Genomic DNA, 18,168 nt, shown 5'->3' on the forward strand with positions numbered 1-18,168 from the left:
AGGCGTCATTATCATTCACTCCTTATTTGGACTCGGAAGGGTCAAGGCAGAGGGTATTGACGGATAGCTCGATTGATAAGGAAAGGAACGAGGGCACCGATGTACTCAAGCGGATACGCGAGAGGATATGTAATAGCTCGACTAACTAAGGGAATCTGAGAAGTACGTTTTATAGTTAGGAAAGAGTCAATGGTACACCATGTTAGACCTATTGCTGCAGGCCCGAAGGGATCGACCAAAAAGAAGATTGTGGAATGATAGACATATTTCTAGTATATATAAGGGGCAGATCTTTTACGTTTTGAATATAAATTGCATAACAGAGGAGTGAAATTGCGTAGCAGAGGAGTAAAATTGTATGGCACAGGAGTGTGAAATTGCGTAGCATAGGAGTAAAATTGCATAGCAGAGGAGTGAAATTGCTACGCAATTGTAGACTATCTGACTGCCTAGATATATTAGGGCCGACCAACTATCTAACCACCCCAATATATGGTAGGACTGACTGCTCCAATATATGGTAGGGCCTACCATCCCAATATATTAGGGTCGACCACCCAAATATATAGTAGTGCCGACAGCCCCGATATATTAGGATTGACCGTCTCAATATATGGTAAGGCCGGCCGCCCTGATATATTGGTGCCGACCGCCTCGATATATGGTAGGGGCAACCTACAGTCCGACCGCCCCAAAATATGATAGGGCTGACGACTCCTTCCATTTACGACTACTACATTATATTAAGTTGAGCATCGCGATGTGGTAGATCTTTCTACGTTTCGTACCTAAGCCATGAACGACTATTGCTATGGTATGAGTGATAACGATGTTTCGGAGTGTGTGTTATGTTTGAACGGGATACTACTTCCAGCCTTGCACATGGATTCAGCCTTCGGGCATGGATAAGATAGAAAGAATCTTTGTTTTGAGGAAGTTGAGAACGGTGGAGATGACTTCACTCAAGGCAACGGGCCCACTTGGAGAAGTTATATGTGATCGTGAAGATCAAAGGGACAATTGTCCACTTGATGATGGTGGATTGATCTGTCAGATTACATCCATTCCCTGGCCGCTACCCTTGGGTCTAGCGCGTGCAGCGGTGGATGAAATTATCATGAGATTGGCAAGCTTTAGAGTGTCTTGCGAACTCCATTGCATCCCATATCATAGTTGGCCCGTAGTAAGCCATTCATTGAATATGGTCGTGCTTGGACCGAGGGGCTCCACAAGTACCACTATGCATATTGTGTAGAACTTTCTCAGCTTCTTTGTTTGATAAAAATCGAAGAAGGGTCGTCATAATCTTTGTTTTTCATATACAATGTGTTTGTCTTAACATTTTAATTCAATCCCTCATCGGACACTTTCTCTTTCTTTTGGATATGAAGGTTGGATTCAAAATTGGATGTAGTTGATGAATGGATCAGGCTAATCACCAACTATAACCTCATTTACTGTTAATAGATTTGTCTGGTGATAGGGCGCGATCAGTCGTGAATGAGATAAGTCAGGGCCGAGTGATAACGACGGTAGGAGCTAGAGTGAACTTATAATTACATTTCTTGAAAAGTCAGGGACGGTAGATCAGTAGTAGTTTTGAAGAGCGTCGGATAGTCGGTCGACCCTATCATATATTGGGGCAGTAGGTAATATTGTTGGTGCAGGAAGTACTAGATAATCGAATCTTAATTTTGATGATGGTACGAGGTTCAAGTTAAGTGCGTGGTGTTGATAATTAGCATTTTGACCGGGTTAATTAGGATCATGTTGGACTATTTTGATTATATTTCTTATCAATAAATTAGATTTTTCGGGCTAGTATTTATCTTAGATGAAATTTTGGACTTCATTCTATTCTTTCACTATTTTGAATAATTTATGGGTAATAATTGTTTTATTTAATTTTTGCAGGAAATTAGGATGAATAAAATCATATTTGGAGGTCCAAATTGGAGGAAAAATCAACTTGGCTCAATTTGGGTTCGACTCAACTTCGTTTCAGTTCAATCAGATTTAAATTCAACTTCAAATTGGATTTAGCCAGTTTAATTCAGCCTGGTCCAATAGGAGAAATCAAATAAGCCCGAGCCCAAATCTAGATCAGCCCAAATCCACTTAATCCTGGTTTATTACCAATTAACCCGGTTTAAATGGCCGGTTCACTCGGTTCACATGCGCATTTAAAAGGTTTGTGTGGGTTCAGAAACAGGGGCGACTTGGTGCTGGGTTTCATGACTTTTCTCTCTCGCGATTTTCTCTGCCGCTCGTCTCCGCCGCTCGTCTTCGCCTCCGAGCTCCGGCTCTATTCTCCGACCAGCTCCGGCAGCAGCTAGAGGATGAACGCCGACCGCATCTCCTCACGGATGTGCCGAAGGGGACTCCCGTCTGTGATTTCAGCGGAGCAGCTCCTCTGATTCCTTGTCTGTGATTTCAGCAAGGCGTCGCCGGCCACCGTCCATCTCCATTGTCACCAGAAAATCAGCAAGGTAAGGTTTTCTTCTTCTCGTTCTGAGTTCTTGTCTATGATTTCAGCAGGGATGACGCTTGAGGAGGATGCTTGTTCCTGCGCTGTTTTCGTTCGTGGTTTGCCGTGGGTGATTTCTCCGGCGAACTCCAATTGCACCAGTGCGATACCCCCATTCTGTTTGTGGTTCTGTTCGGTGCTGAATAGGGGTGGACTGATTTCCCAAACCCTAGCTAAATCCTTTCCTCTCTATTCCATGTTTTGTTCTTTGTTCTTGTTCTCGGAAATCGCCTGAGTTAATCTTAGTTTTAATCTGATTCCTAATTGTTCTGTTAGCACGATTGAATTCAGAACCCTAATTCTGTTTGATTCCACAATTCCTGTTAATATCCGATTGTTACCTTTTGTTGGCATAGAAAATGTGATTATGTTTACTGTTGACATGGTTTGAATATGAGAAGATGATACTTTGTTGGCTGGATTAAGATGTGTAATAACTGCTCACCTATGCAATTATCAATACAAGTTGTTTTGTCTTATTTGCACATGATTTAGTGTATTTGATGGATGTAATGAATCTTGTAAGTTGTGTTTGTAATTCAGAGATAAGTGATTGTTTAAATGAATTGGGATAGAATGATTTAGTTGTGGAATTTTAATGGAAATGATGTTGATGCTTAATTGGCTTGTGTTGAATGATAAGAGATGGATCAATTAATTATTTCAAATGTCTTAGCTTGTCCTGATGTGTTGTTGAATTTGGGGATTAAATGTAACTCATGTTGTATGTTAGAACATGGAATAAAATGAATTGAATTTGTATAATGAGTTGAACCAGGGAATATTTGATTGCAAATGATGTGATGGAATATAGTTGACATCAAACTTGTAGTGATGGTTGGAAGAGATGTTATAACCGGTTGCATGATATTGTGATATGTGTTGGATTATTGTGACTTTGATTAATGTTCATGAACAAATTATGTTGTATTGTATGTTTTGTATATATTTCTGTAAATAGGAATAAGGTGTAATTTTGTAAACTATGATATATATTGTTGTGTAAACCTATCTCTGCTTAGGTTGTAATTATAAAATGGTTTGTTGTATGTATAATTTGTATATAGATTGTATGATTTTATTTAATTTGTAAATGATATATAACTAATATTCTTTTGGTTATTGTAGTATTTAATTGTGAATAAAATGTAAATAGAAATGAATAAAGTAAACCAATAACAAAACCCCGCATCATGTGTCTAAGGATAGAACTTCCCGTCATTGAGTCCAAGAGAGACGACCCAGACCTCTCTATACCACTTAAAGCGATAATAGGGGTTTGGTTAAATAAATAATTCATTTTGATGGGTGTGAGTGATAATAAATAAGGAAATATATGTACATAAATAATAATAAATTTTCCTAATAAAATATAATCATCAGGTGTGTATTGAAATGTTTATTTAAGTGTGCAGGGAGCACAGAAAAGTCCTAGTTGAGGCTAGGCAAAATAAGTCCTAATTGAGGCTAGGCAAAGTAAGTCCGAGTTGAGACTAGGGCAAGTCCTGGTTTGCAAGATTAGGAAGAAGTTTTAGCAGGATTAAGTGCACCAGGTGTAAGTCCAAGTAGGTCAGGAGATGCATGGCAGAAATCCAGGTAGGACAGTGGGATTAGATGCATGGTAGAAGTCTAGGAGGTCAGGTGGACCAGTAGGCCTAGTAGCAAATCCTGGGAGCCGAGGATTAAGGCTAAACGAGAAGTCCAATAAGTCCGGAGGACTTGTTGGCAATCAAGTAAATTCCATTGAGTGAAATGGGTAAGGGCGTATTCCCAGAGTGGAACAGTAGGCATTGGTCTAATCCAGGATTTCACTGGAAATTCGAAGTTAACACTTAACAGTTCGAAAACTATTACTCCTTTTCTGATACTTTGGTTTTTGCACTAACTTATAATGCAGGATTGGAGGAGCCAAAACTTTGATTCTAGGTGACCCTATCTGGAATCCAGGCGACTGGCGGTCTAGGCACCCGGATTGTCGATCCAGGTGATCGGACATCAACGAAGCAAGCCAGCGAAGCAGTGAGGTGGTATTGTCCCAATGATGAGGACACCTCAACTTCTAGGAGCCCGAATTGATTCCAGGCGCCTAAATTCGAATAAATGTAGGGTCGGTCCAAGTTCATCCGAAACCTCCACGTCAGCATGCAGGTGCCCTAAAAGGGAATATAGACCCCTGGAGGCACCTGGAAAGGAGTTCCATACGTCCAAAAAGCCTTATAGACATTTGAGGGAGAGCCCTCAGAACAACACACTTGAGTTCAATCCAGAGCAACTCGACGACAGTCTGGTGCAAAGGATCACCTTGGAAGCCGTCGTAACGCCGGAGTTCTGCATTGCAAGTCTACATCTACTTTGGCTTTTGGTAACGATTTACTTTTGTGCATTTAATTTAAAAATACGATAAGTGTTTTTATCATATCTATTATTTTGTAATCATTACAACTCCTCTCCATAAGAAAGGAGTTTATTAGTGGATTGCCCAAACGTAAATAATCAAAGATTGTGGGCCTTGGAGTAGCAACTTGTGGCTGTGAACCAAATAAAATACTTATGCCTCTTTGTGTTCGTGTTTTTCATACTTATCATTTTCGCTGCAACTTTATCTCTGTTAATCTAATTCGAACGAACGAACGTAATCGACAATTTTATGAAAATCGAGAAAACACTAAAAGATAGCTATTCATCCTCTCTTGCGCTCTCTTCGATCCTACAAATATATCGGGGCGGTCGGCCTTATCATATATTAGGGTGGTCGACCCTAATATAGTTAAATTGCTACAATTGCGTAGCAATTTCACTCCTCTGCGTATCAATTTATACTCCTCTGCTACGCAATTGTGGACTAATCCAATGTCATTCGTAATCTATGATAGCCACCTGGAGATGCGGTGACGGGCGCTACATGGATATGGCTGTTAGAGAGATTTTCTATATATCAAAACACGTTGGGTACAATTTTTTTAACTCCATTCCACAAGTTCTTAATCCAGGATGTGGTTCTTGGTGGACTTTTTTCTCTATCGAATGCAGCAAAGGACCTAATACATGATTCGCAGTAGAATATCAAACATTATCATTCATTCTTTGTTTTCAATTTTAGTTTTGGGGTTCTGCTATCATTTCCCTCGTTTGGGCCTTCTTCAACATCCGTTAACTATTCTCTTCAGATTCCCTATAGACCAATTTCATAATCTCGCAATTCTCAGACAAGAAAACTTGTCGATCTTATTTTCAAGACTGAGCTGCCCTAGCTACCCGCCTATCAATTCTTCCAGGCTATAGCAGCTGGACGATCATTTTTTTTCCATGTCCACTTCACCGAAATAGGAAGACCTTCGCTTGAGCTAATCTCCTCAATGAGTGACTGGCTCTCTAGTGAACTTAGGCGAGACGCTTCTTCTCTCTCGACTAGCCTACTCACGAGGATCGAAAATGTGGTTCAAAAGCTAGCGCCCGATACAATGGAAGCTAATTCTGTAGTTTCCTTTTGTCGTCCACTCTTTCTATATCCCCCGTAGGTTAGTCTCGAGTGTTTTTTTTGAAGACTTTGAGTCATGTTGTAATGCTCATACCTGCCCGTCGAGTACTTTTAGTAGCATGTTCGCATATGCGGTTGATCTTAGGTTTCTTTGGTCTTCCTTTATCGAGCGGGGAGACCTAATCACTGCTCAGCAAGGCTCGCTTCATCAACAATGGTGCTAGTGGCCTTTGCGTGTACCTTCAGTTATGGTAGGGGCCATCTGCTATAGTTTTGATACACGTGGGCTAAAGGAGACTGGTTGGGAAAAGAGCTAACAGCAACGGGCAAAGGAGATTGAGTTAGAATATGCCATGAATTTCTCACTCAAGTCCAGGCTCGGATGAACTCGTGGAGGGTTATATTTGTTCCTCGTTCCTCTTCGTTCGTACCTCTCCAGGTAGCCCTGGAAAGCTACTGCCCAAGCCCAAGAGTTAACTAAAGAGAAAGACGGACACTGAACTATTGAAGCAACGAACCACCAGAAACATAAGACTTGTACATGTAGCTTGGCCTCGATCGGGCATGAAGTACATTATAAGAGATTTTGGCATCTGCTCCGACTGTAGCTCTTTAAGTCCTTCCCGAGTCCGTTCCAGTAGTTGCTATTTTTGAATGGAAAGAGTTTGATTTGGAGTATGCATAAGTCAATATAATTTGTTCTAGGCCAGATATTCAACTAATGAATGGTCAGAGTTAGTAGTTTGGCTTGAATCTCCTAGTTATAGTTGCTGCTTGAGTTTCTTTTGCTATTGACCCTCTTGGGTTAGATCTTTCTATGTCCCTCTCCTCGGCTCACTTTAACACTAGAGAAACTTCATATGCAGTCGAGAATTACAATCAGTACTCGGTCGGATACCAAACTTTAGGAAAGGATTCAACCCATCGCTCGACCCTTGAGAACCAGAGAAAGAGGTAGCGCTCCTCTTATTCATTAAGCAGCAGGTAAGGAACGACAGAAAGAAGAGAGAGGCCCCTCTATAGCAAGGTATGGGAAAGCTCAAGCATATGTTATCGCTTCTTACGCTCTTTCTTCTGTTGCTGCAGATAATTCCTCGACAATTTAACAACTTACGTGAATAGACTTGCTAATATTATCAGACCAAGGAGCAACTTAACTATAGTCAGAAGTTAGCTGTAGTAAGTAGTAGAGCAACTTAACAACACAGCGATAGACTCAGTAGAGTTCAGTCCAAGAGTGAGAAGCAATGAGTTAATTCCAAGAGTTCATTCCAAGAGTGAGAAGCAAGGAGTTAATTCCATGAACTCGTACGTTCCTCTTGCTACGATACCTACACCTACTTCTACTGCGACGTAGAGTGAGTTAGACGCGAAGGCATGACTCACGTGACATGGCTATGTCGATTGTTAAAGTTCAAGGTGTCAAATAATTAAAGATGAAGTCAAATCTAATTTATCATACAAGAATACAAGAAATGCAAGAAGACAAAGCAACAAGGAGGATCCTTCAATTCATCATGATGAGTGCATTAAATGCTCCAACATTCAAAAAAATTAAGTGCATTTAATGTATTAAATGCTCCAAAACATGAACGTTGGAGTCACAACGTTCAAGAGGCTCATATAACATTATAAAACCACATTGTTTAGTTACTTTCAAGATAATGAAAAAAGGCTTCATGTTTTCTCCTCTTTCTTGCAACAAGCTTTTCATGGGTTGTCCTCCATTTTGTAACAAGCTTTGAAGTTAATACCAAAGCTAAATTTCAACATGGTATCAGAGCAGTAGAGTCTACCTCTTCCGCAATTAAGCTCGCTCCCTCCTCAACTCTTCTCTTCTCTTCTTCTTAGTTCCTCCAACTATATTCAATGGTCCAAATTCATTAAGAGGATCCTAAGTTCCTATAACCTTGAAGATCATATTCTTCATGATCCTCTTATCAAATCTAATCCTACCTTCAAAGAATGGCAGAAGAAAGATAATCAAGTATTTGTTCATCTTCCTTTTTCTCTAGATGAAGCTCACAAGAGTATGGTTGCTTGTTCTCCAAATGCTAAAGCTTTATGGGATCATCTCTCAACACTATATGGGCAAACCAACAACATCGGAAGAGTCTTCGAACTAAGAAGACAAATAATAGACATGAGAAAAGAGAACAAGACTTTTCCACAACTCTTTGGAGAATTTGGTAACTTATGGAGCGAGTATGATGTTGTACGACCACCAACCACCGATCCGACAGAAATAATAAAGCGACAAAATGAAGACAATGTTTTTTAGTATTCTTATGACTCTCGAAGACTCATTCTCAACTATGAGACAGGAAATTCTGTTAATGCAAAATCTCCCTACCTATCATGACGTATTGAAAATCATCCAAAGATCCGAGTCAAGCTTGAATATTGAAGAAACTTCAAACAAAAAAATGGAAGTTCATGGGTTGAAGATTAACGAAGTTCATCCAAAAGAAGAAGTATGCCCCAATTGAAAGAAGAAAGGGCATACAAAGGACAAGTGTTGGTTTCTTCATCCTCATTTAAGACCAAAAGCATTTCGAAAGAAGGAACCCATGCAAACATTAAAAGCACAAACTTCTATGGAGGAGCATCACCAAACCTCTACAATAGGTATATGCTTAAACTCCACTCTAGATACTAAACATTGAATTATTGATTCAGGATGTGATTATCATATGGTAAATGATAGGAATAAAATCATAAAGTTTAGAAACTTGGAAGAATGTAAAACAGTTAAGGTAGCTAATGGTCAAAACATAATAGTAAATCAAATAGGAGAAATTGATTTATTAGGAAAGCCAACGGATGCCCTCTATGTTCCAAATTTTACTTCCAATCTAATGTCTATTAGTAAAATAACTAAGGAATATGATTGTAAGGTTATTTTTGACTCTAACATAGTATCATTTTAGTATATCAAGACAAATCTTTTGATTGGCAAGGGATATAGAAGGAATAACCTTTATGTTTTAGACCATGGCTATCAGGTCTTTAAAGCAAGCCAAGAGGACTCCCAACTTTGGCATGCTCAACTAGTAACAAATGAATTAGGAAATGGTAGCTGATCCTTGACAGACAATTGGATTTGGGCTTTCGACTGTCTTTTTAATGAAGTATAATCAATATGGTAATCAATACAATTTATCTCTTTATATTTATTATTTGTCATTTTATGGAATTTTGTTAATTGATTTCTATAATTTTTTATTATCTTTTCTAATTCTAATAATTTAATCATAATTTCTTGGAGAATGACTGTCCCAAAAATTAGATCCTTGTTCATTATTCATCAATTCCTGGAATATATGCTTCATAATCTTCACTAGTTAATGGTTGATAATTTTCTATTTCCAATCTTTCTAATTCTCTTTAAATATTAATTTCTTCTTTATTCAATATTAATTTCTTCATTAATACTTTCTATATGTTCTGGAGCATATAAATGAATTCCTAATCATTAATTGATTGATACTTTCCACTATTCTTCTATCAGTTTTAGTATATGCTAATACTCTATATTGAGGTGTATTTAGTCTTAATACAATTTGAAAGTTCTCAGTAATTGCTCCTATATGTAGGTAATTTGATATTTATAGGTCTAGGTAGAATTCCTGAAGGAAATTCGTCTAATAGCCCAACAATTTCTTCTAATGTTTGCATAATTTTTCTGTATAATACAACACAAACACATACCATTCTTAATACTAGACTTATTGGATCTAAGTATATATATGCCATTTTAATATTCTTCTAAATTAATATTGTGATCTCTTTCTCTTAATATTTTTGAATAATTTTCCCTCTTTTTGAAATATTATTTTCTAATCTATTTTTTTTATTTTGTAATAGTCTTATCTCTTCTTCCATAAATTGCCTTCTGAAAATTAGAATTTTGAAAAGTTAGAGTTTTATTAAAAATTTCTAATTGTGTTGGTTATATGGATTAACATATACTGGTCTTGATCATTTTGATAAGGTCTTAGTAAACAATAAAATTCATAATCATTTAATTAGTACAATTCATTTTATTCATTTTTGGTTCATAATAAAATGACTAGGGAGTCAGGCCTTGCTTGACTTAGCTCAAGCAATGCTCAAATGACTCCCATGTCTTTTGGACAAAGGCAGTAAATTGAAGTAAATTCAGAATAGAAAGGGAGCTCGTGATTTTGAGCATTTAATTATAGGGATAGATGGACCAAGCTCAAGCTGGCACTTCTTCCGCAAACACCCGCTTGGTTGGTTCCCTCCCTAAAGTTTGCCCAAGGACAAAGGTCTATGGCTAGTGCGGACAGAATTATACCTTCAAGTGAGAGTAAGGCTTTCGATCGTCCTACATTAAGGAAATCTCAGGAAAGAAAAAAAAAGGGATCGACCGTCGAAAGTTATATTCACTCTACTCTCTCGGGAAGAGCCAAGGAGAAAGACTACTAAACAACAACTACAGAGGCTAGCTCACCGATTGAAAAACCTTTAACCGCGTCGTTATTACTACAAATAATATTTGCCCCTCTCCCTTGTATATATCGTATAGCGGTTCTACTGCAAACTCTTCTTCTCTCTCTTCCTAGTCGGTCGAGCCCTTACGACCCCTATATTAAGATCAAGCCTATCGGGATAAAGCAGGTTGTCAATGGTGTACCATTGACTCTTTCTTCTCAAATTTGAATTTCATTTCCGTCTGAAGAAAATATCAAAAAGAGAATTTTGAGTTTTGAAAAAAAAGAAAAAGGCTTTTCAAAAGATTTGAATTTAGGGACCTATATTTGGATTCATGGGATAGCTCGCGACCCACTTCTAGAGTTGTGAATGGCAACTCAAAACGTAGACTGAGCTCCCCGTTGGTTTTTTTCTTGCCTTTCATTTGACTCTCTCGTATGCATCAGATCATATTGATCTATAATGGTTCTCTATTAGATAGCAGCTAGTGTCTGTCGTTGTCACTAGTTCCTGTCCTTTTGTACAATTTATTTGTATATGAAGATAATTGAGGTAGAGTGAAAGTTTAATGTTGAGAGTGTAAGTTGAGAGTGAGAGTGAAAGTATAGTATTGATAGAATCAAGACAGTCATAGGAAGTGTAACTTAAAAGAACATATTATATGATTGATCCCCCTCCCTCTTCTTTGCAATGGGGGTGTAAAGAAAGGTACTGTAGATCTTTCTATGTTTGGAATAGTGCCAGCCCTATCTATATTGAAGCAGTCGGCCCTAATATATCGGGACGGTCGACCCTATCATATATTAAGGCGGTCGACCTTAATATATCTGGGTGGTCAGCCCTACCATATATTAGGGTGGTTGGATAGTCGGTCGACCCTACCATATATTGGGACGGTCAGCCCTAATATATCGGGGTGGTCAGCCCCACCATATATTGGGGCGGTTGGCCCTACCATATATTGGGACGGTTGGCCCTAATATATCGAGGTGGTCGGCCCCACCATATATTTGACGGTCGACCCTACCATATATTGGGGCGGTCGACCCTACCATATATTAGGGCAGTCAGCGCCACCATATATTTGGCGATCGACCCTAATATAGTTAAATTGCGATTGACCCCACCATATATTTGGCGATTGGATAGTCATAAATTGTGTAGCAATTTCACTCCTCTACTATGCAATTTCACTTCTCCACATAAATTGCTATTGACCCTCTCGCACGTGTGCTCGAGCCTATCAGGTTCTACATACTCCCTCTTCATCTCTTTCTCTTTCTCTTCATTCTTTCCTTCTATTGCTTGGAAACTGACATTGCGTGGCAGAGCCTAAACCTGCTGAAACTACATGGGCGACCTTTGAGTTGCGGATACTTACAAAGCAAGGGGCAGGCGGAGGGTTCCAAGAGTTAATGTTGTGTGGCCGTTGCAAATATTGATTGAAGGGCAGACAAGCGGGCTAAAAGTGAACTCTTATGAGATGAGGGAAGGACCAGAAATAATAGAAATGGATGAAGATTGGTGGTTTTGGGCTAGACGAAGGTGTGCAGCGACAATCAAAGTTGTTGGGGGAAGAATGCATTATAACGTGAATCGCGGGGAGTATGTCGAAGTAATGCAGACTAATGATGAACATCTAATAAGTAGCCACTTGCGCCTACTCATCTTCCTAAGATCAAATGAGTGTGATACTTCTTTGGGAGGGAATCTCTGTTTCAATTCAAAGCTTCGAGAGGCAATCCAAGTCGTTCTGGCGGTTGAGGGGCTGCTGACGAAAAGCAAATCCAATTTCGATAAGACTAGGAAATATAGACTCCATACAGTGCAAGAGAGAGTCGTATCACAGCGCACCCAACGAAAGACATGGGAAGGGACAATTTTCGATAGGAGCTGAACACCAATATAGATACCGATGAGCACACAGAAAGAAAGTTGTCATGCTAGCAACACCTAGAGTAAGCAAACGAAGGGAAAAAAAAAGAGAAAAAGACTTTCCACATGGAAAAGTAAAGTATTCGTAGCAGGCTTTGGCTTAGGTTAGGCTTGGGTCTTTCATTCGGGCCTTCTTTTCCTTTTCTTAAGTGTGCACCCAACAGAAGCAAAGAAAGTGGAGATATAGTGTATGATGATGGAGCGACAATTCGTCTTTCCATAGTTAGAGAACATTCATTCCAACTATCATCAGTTTCCAAGCAGGCAAATTCATGAAAGAGTAGATTGAGTCTCCTTGTTTTCTACTTCAACATTTAGTGGTTTGCTCTTCCATTCCTAATGCTTCACTTGCCACCTCCAGTAGGCTTTTGATTGGTCTTGCACTTCACCCGAACTTGATGTGGGAGTTTCAATTCCACACATATCGATCGGAAGGAGGGGTTCTCAAAGGCGGCAACTTCCCAACTGCTTGCTGGTCGGGTTCTATGGAAATGGGTTTGTTTTCGTCTGTCCTTCCCTACCACCTCGAATGTCTCATACAGTTGACCTTCCACTACTCCTTACCTCACCCACCCCCATTTCAAAAATCAATTCAAGTCCTCAATGTGACAAAAACGTCTTTTAGATGCACCTCAAAGGTCAGAAAGAGATCAGCCCTACTGCCCTTTTTACGCTATCAGTCATTGAGGATGTCTCTCTAAAATGTACCATAGTGAGTCTTCCTATGAACTCGATGGTATTTGACTCCCCCTTACGCTTTGTTTGAAGGAGGTGAGGAAAGGGGAAGGAAGGGTAAATAAGGGGAAGGGAACTTTGAACCTTGTTTGGAAACGAGTGAGGGAAGAGGAGGGAAGGGTAAGTTTTAACCTTCCTTACCCATGAAAAGGAAAATTTTCTTATACCCCAATTTGGGGTGTAAAGAAAGGGAAGACAACTCTAAATATTATTTATTCTAATTTTATCTTTATTTTAAAATATTAATTATTAAATAACTTATTTAATTTTTTTAACTTAAATTTTTTATATTTCTCTCATTGAGCATGATCTTTTCGCTCTTTTAATTCTTACATTAGTAAATTTTTATAGAAATATAAGTCAAAATACTAATTTATCATTTGTCATACCAAAGTATATAGATTTTATATTTTGCATAATTATTGTATGTCTACTCATTATTTCTTTAAATTTTTTTATTTATTTAAATCATAAATATTAATTTTAATTGGTCTCACAAAGTGATTTTGACAAAAAAAAATCTTACATCGGTTGAATGAACTATACATATTTTTTTCACATATAGATTTATTTTAAGAATTAAGGATATTTTTATAATTTTATATATTTAACCTTTATTCCCTTTCCTTTACTAAACAAGGTAACATATGTTACGTTAATGAACCATCTCTTCCTCTCAAACAAGGAGAACATAAATACTTTCCTTCCCCTCCCTTTCCCTCCCTTCCCCTGCTTTCTCCGCTTCAGTTAATGAACCTTCTCTCATCCCATCCAAATAGAGCGTTAGTTGATTTGAGCCTACTTTAGTCTAAATTTGAACAACCTATCTAGTCTTCCTTCCTGGAGCTCTCACTTCCTTTTGATTCTTGGAGAATGTGTCGCTCCTTCCTACCCTTCTTTGCTTCACTGAACAAAATTCAATCCCAGGCACAAGGAAACCTGGACTGAGCGACATCATCTGGAGGAAGTGGCTGCCTCACTTCCATCCCACTTGTGGCTTCACCGTAGTCATGCATGGTGCATATGGCAGGCACCCTTCCCTCTCTCTGTCTGCTCTGCACTGAATCCGCTTTAGCTCTTTCTCACCCGCCTAATCCGATGGGAAGCCAATAGAAAGATGTGAAAGCGCAGAGCAAAGCAGAGCTAGAGTTGAGTTTATTTTAGAAATTTGACATCCAAGGTTATTATTATGATAGCGGAAATGAGTCTGTTCGAAATTGAAATTCCTTTTATACTCTGTAAATTTGAGTGTATATTCCCACTTAATTTTTTTATTTAATGGAACATCTACCAATTCATTACCTTACAAGGCATGATTAATTGGTCTAGTGTAGTACAGATGGATGTATCCATTTGAACGATTTTTTAGGAGATTAAAGAATAATGTTCATAACAAAGTAAGTTGAAGAGTCAATATGTAATGCTTATTTGGTTGAAGAAGAACTTCCTGCTCATATTATGTTGCTAAAATTTTGATAATACTCCATTGATAGACCCAGATATGCTTTCTATTTTTAAGTTTTTTGATAAGACTATGGGTGCACCTGTTAGTAAATGGTTAAATTCAGATAATACCATGCAACAACATCATACATACTCCTCAAATGTGATGAGGTCAAATTCTACTTAAAGTGAGTTAACTTCTAATTTAAAATATTTATCCCGTTATGTTTGTTTATCATAGGGTATGTTTTAAAATTACTTTTATTAACAGTTTGAATGAATAACGACTATAAATATAAAATTCATCAAAAGGTGCAAGTGAGATAGATAAAAAAATAAAGATGGAATTCACATTTTGTTTGAAATATAAAAGTTAAAGATTTATCTTTTTTTCCAAGTATGTTATAATCAATTTATATCATAAATACTTTTTTAGGTGAAAGAGTGTAGAATTTCAAATGTGCAAGATAAAATGATAAAAAATATTGTATTAGGACCTCTATATAATATAAGAATCTTTTCTGATTATTATGTGAATGATTTCAAATTTCACGTGTTACAACATGATGCACATACAATGACCTCTAATTCAGGTTCTTGTATAAAAGGATCTACCACCAATATTGATACTGAATTTGATTATTATGGCATGATGAAATTATTGAAGTTAAATATTCTACTGTACCCATAAAAAAGAATGTGTTATTTAAATATGCATGGTATGATTTGGCTCCAAGAACATGTATTAAAATATATGTAAATTATAATTTAGTTGAGGTTAATGTAAATAAAAGATTCATCAAATTTGAACCCTTCATTTTCGTAGTACGAGTTGGGCAAATTTTCTATCTTGAATACTCGACGAAGAGAAGGAGATCTAATAAATGGTTATTAGTTTATCGATTCAAGCCTTACTTGAACATAGAAATGTTGAACTATGATGTATTTCAGATGAGGAAGTGGAGAGTCATTTAGTTGATTCAGATATTCACTCTACATCTCAATTACTGATAGATATAAATGTCACTTACGAGGAAATAGATGATAGAGAGATGTCCAGTAATAAGGAGCTAATAGAATCTAGCGATGAAGAATTAGAAATTGTTAATGTTAATGATTCAGATTGTAATGATGATTAAATCTTAGAGTTGAAAACTGTCATTGTTATGGATATGCTTGCTTTTTACATGGTGGATTGTGTATGTATTATAATATTATTTTCAGATATAATCATGTTAGCTAGTCCACCAATATATAGTAATCAGATTGTGTTGAGTATTGTTAGGGGTTGGTATGTATTAATGTTATTAGTAATTCAAATTCATTTCTTCTTTTATAATGAAAATTGACATATTTTGTAATGCAATTTTATATTCTAATGGTTATAGTGTCGATGCGTACATCTCAAAAAAATTTAAAGAACGATGATGTGCTTCTGGTTTAACATGGAGGCATGTAGATCACGATATGAAAGATTTTTATTATCATAAATTTTTGATAAATAATTTGAATATTATTGATATTGTTTATTATTCTCTGATAATAGAAAAAATATACTTGGGAGTCAAGCATGAGCAAGAATTCAAAATAATATGGAATAATTATTATCAAAAATTATATATAAAAAGAAAAGGTAGATCCGCTATCTCGATGATCCCCCTAGCAACCCAACAATCCTGTCCACTCGGTCACGCAGGAGCAGTGACGACAGAGTGCACAGAGGTCACAGCCCTACCCACGCGACTTCACCACTGTGGCTGAGTGATCTGACGGGTTTTATTTCCACGCGACCTCACCACTAGAGGGGTGACTGATCTGACTGGCGTCAGGGGTGGCCCAGGACATGCATTGCACCATGTGCATACTGCACTGATTGCATTTGGTTGTGATTGTTGCACTTGTTTGATGCCACTTGGATGACATGCATATACAGGAGACCTATGTATTGGTATTGCGGCTACTTTAAGGTTCTCACTTGATTATCAGACTCTGGTATGTACCAGTCTCCTGCTTCTCAATTTTCATATCTATTTACCTTTCAGTAGACTGTACAGCATGATATACTGTTGATAGCTTTTATATACATATCTGCTAAATACCCTGAGTTTCTTTTGGAACTCATCCCGTTTACCTGTATGTCTGTTTCAGGTTGATGCCGTCTGGAGAGCTGCACTGCTAGTCCTGAACCCCTTGTGTTTTTGGGTTTATTTCCTTACAGTATCAGTGTATTAGGACATGTTGGACTTATTGTGGCGTTCGTTCATTCGAGTATTTGGTTTTTCCGATGATTCGATATTTGTTTTCATTTCGAGTTGTCTATCGGATTTTGAATGGAGTTGATATGCATGTGGTTGTGATACTAGATTGTTGATGATGTTAGTGATCGTGTGGGTCACTTGGTGTGGATGTGTGTAAATGACCGTGGTGGTCATTTTATTTGTATTCAGGGAAAGTCAATTGTTACAGGGGAGATGCTGCCGAAATTTCTGGAAAGCCGTCTCCCGGGGCGTAACAATTTAGTTGGTATCAGATCCTTTCGGAGCCGTAGTTTTACGTTCTTTTCGGCTTGTTGGATTTGTGGTTTTGCGTTTCGATGTTTACGAATTTTTCGAAGTTTCACGGTGATCTGATTATGGGACTAAGCAGTGGCAGAATATCTCCAGACAGCAACAGGTAGAAATTTGTAATCTAGGAATTTGATACGGATTGTAATATGTGGGGTAATATTTTTAAACAGATATGCCTCGCGAAGGACGTACTACTTCGCGCGGACGTGGGCGGGGACCACGTGGACGACCTCGTAAGAGGAGACACGATTCTGTGACGGCTGATCCACCGGAGGGACAACCTTCACATGCGACTTCTTCTTCTTCAGACCCATCAGTGGGCACTGACATACCCCCTGCAGCCACTACGGTACCTCCAGTGATGCCTACTCCGGTAGTACCTACTCCAGCAGTGCACGTGGCTTTTCAGGCAGTTCCTCCACCTGCGACGTCTACCCCGGGTTATGCAGCAGTACCTACTCCAGGATATCCGAGTGCACCGTCAGTGATACCTACGACTGTGGTTCCGCCAGTTCCGGTGGTGGACCCTACTTATCCGACGGGCATTGTGGCAGCTCGGGCTCGGATTCCAACGCTAGCAAATGCGCTGAAGAGTAGATTTACTTTATTTCATGGAGGGACGGACCCCAGTGCTGCGCAGTCCTGGATAGAGATGGTAGAGCGTACATTTTACTACACTGCTTGTACTGAGTGGGAGAAGGTAGAGTTAGCTGCATATCATCTGCGAGATGAGGCAGAGATCTGGTGGGCCACTCAGCGTACTATTCTGGGTGAGCAGCAGGTCACTTGGGCGAGATTCAGGGAGATCTTCGAGAGTCAGTACTTCCCGTTAGCAAAATGCTTGAAAATCAGCATGGGAAAAACTTATATTATATATAAGTTAAAATAGAATAAACATCCTTCTTTGGGCCCAGCGAGGTATCACTTAAATTTCTTGTGGGCCTTGTGCCCGGTTCTTTGTGGGCTTTGTGCCCAAAATTCCTTTTCTTATGGGCCTTGTGCCCAGAATTCTTTGTGAGCCTTGT

General features: G+C 38.5%; 1 pseudogene; it reads left to right on the plus strand.

Annotated features, from left to right (window-relative positions):
• LOC141826680 (uncharacterized) overlaps positions 1 to 15,715 on the plus strand; it is a 63,641-nt pseudogene extending 47,926 nt beyond the window's left edge.
• Positions 15,716 to 18,168: the final 2,453 nt, after the last annotated feature.

This window comes from Curcuma longa, chromosome 1 (genome assembly GCF_044706935.1).
Source record: "Curcuma longa cultivar G26 ecotype Majalengka, Jawa Barat chromosome 1, ITB_CL_G26_1.1, whole genome shotgun sequence".
NCBI lineage: Eukaryota > Viridiplantae > Streptophyta > Magnoliopsida > Zingiberales > Zingiberaceae > Curcuma > Curcuma longa.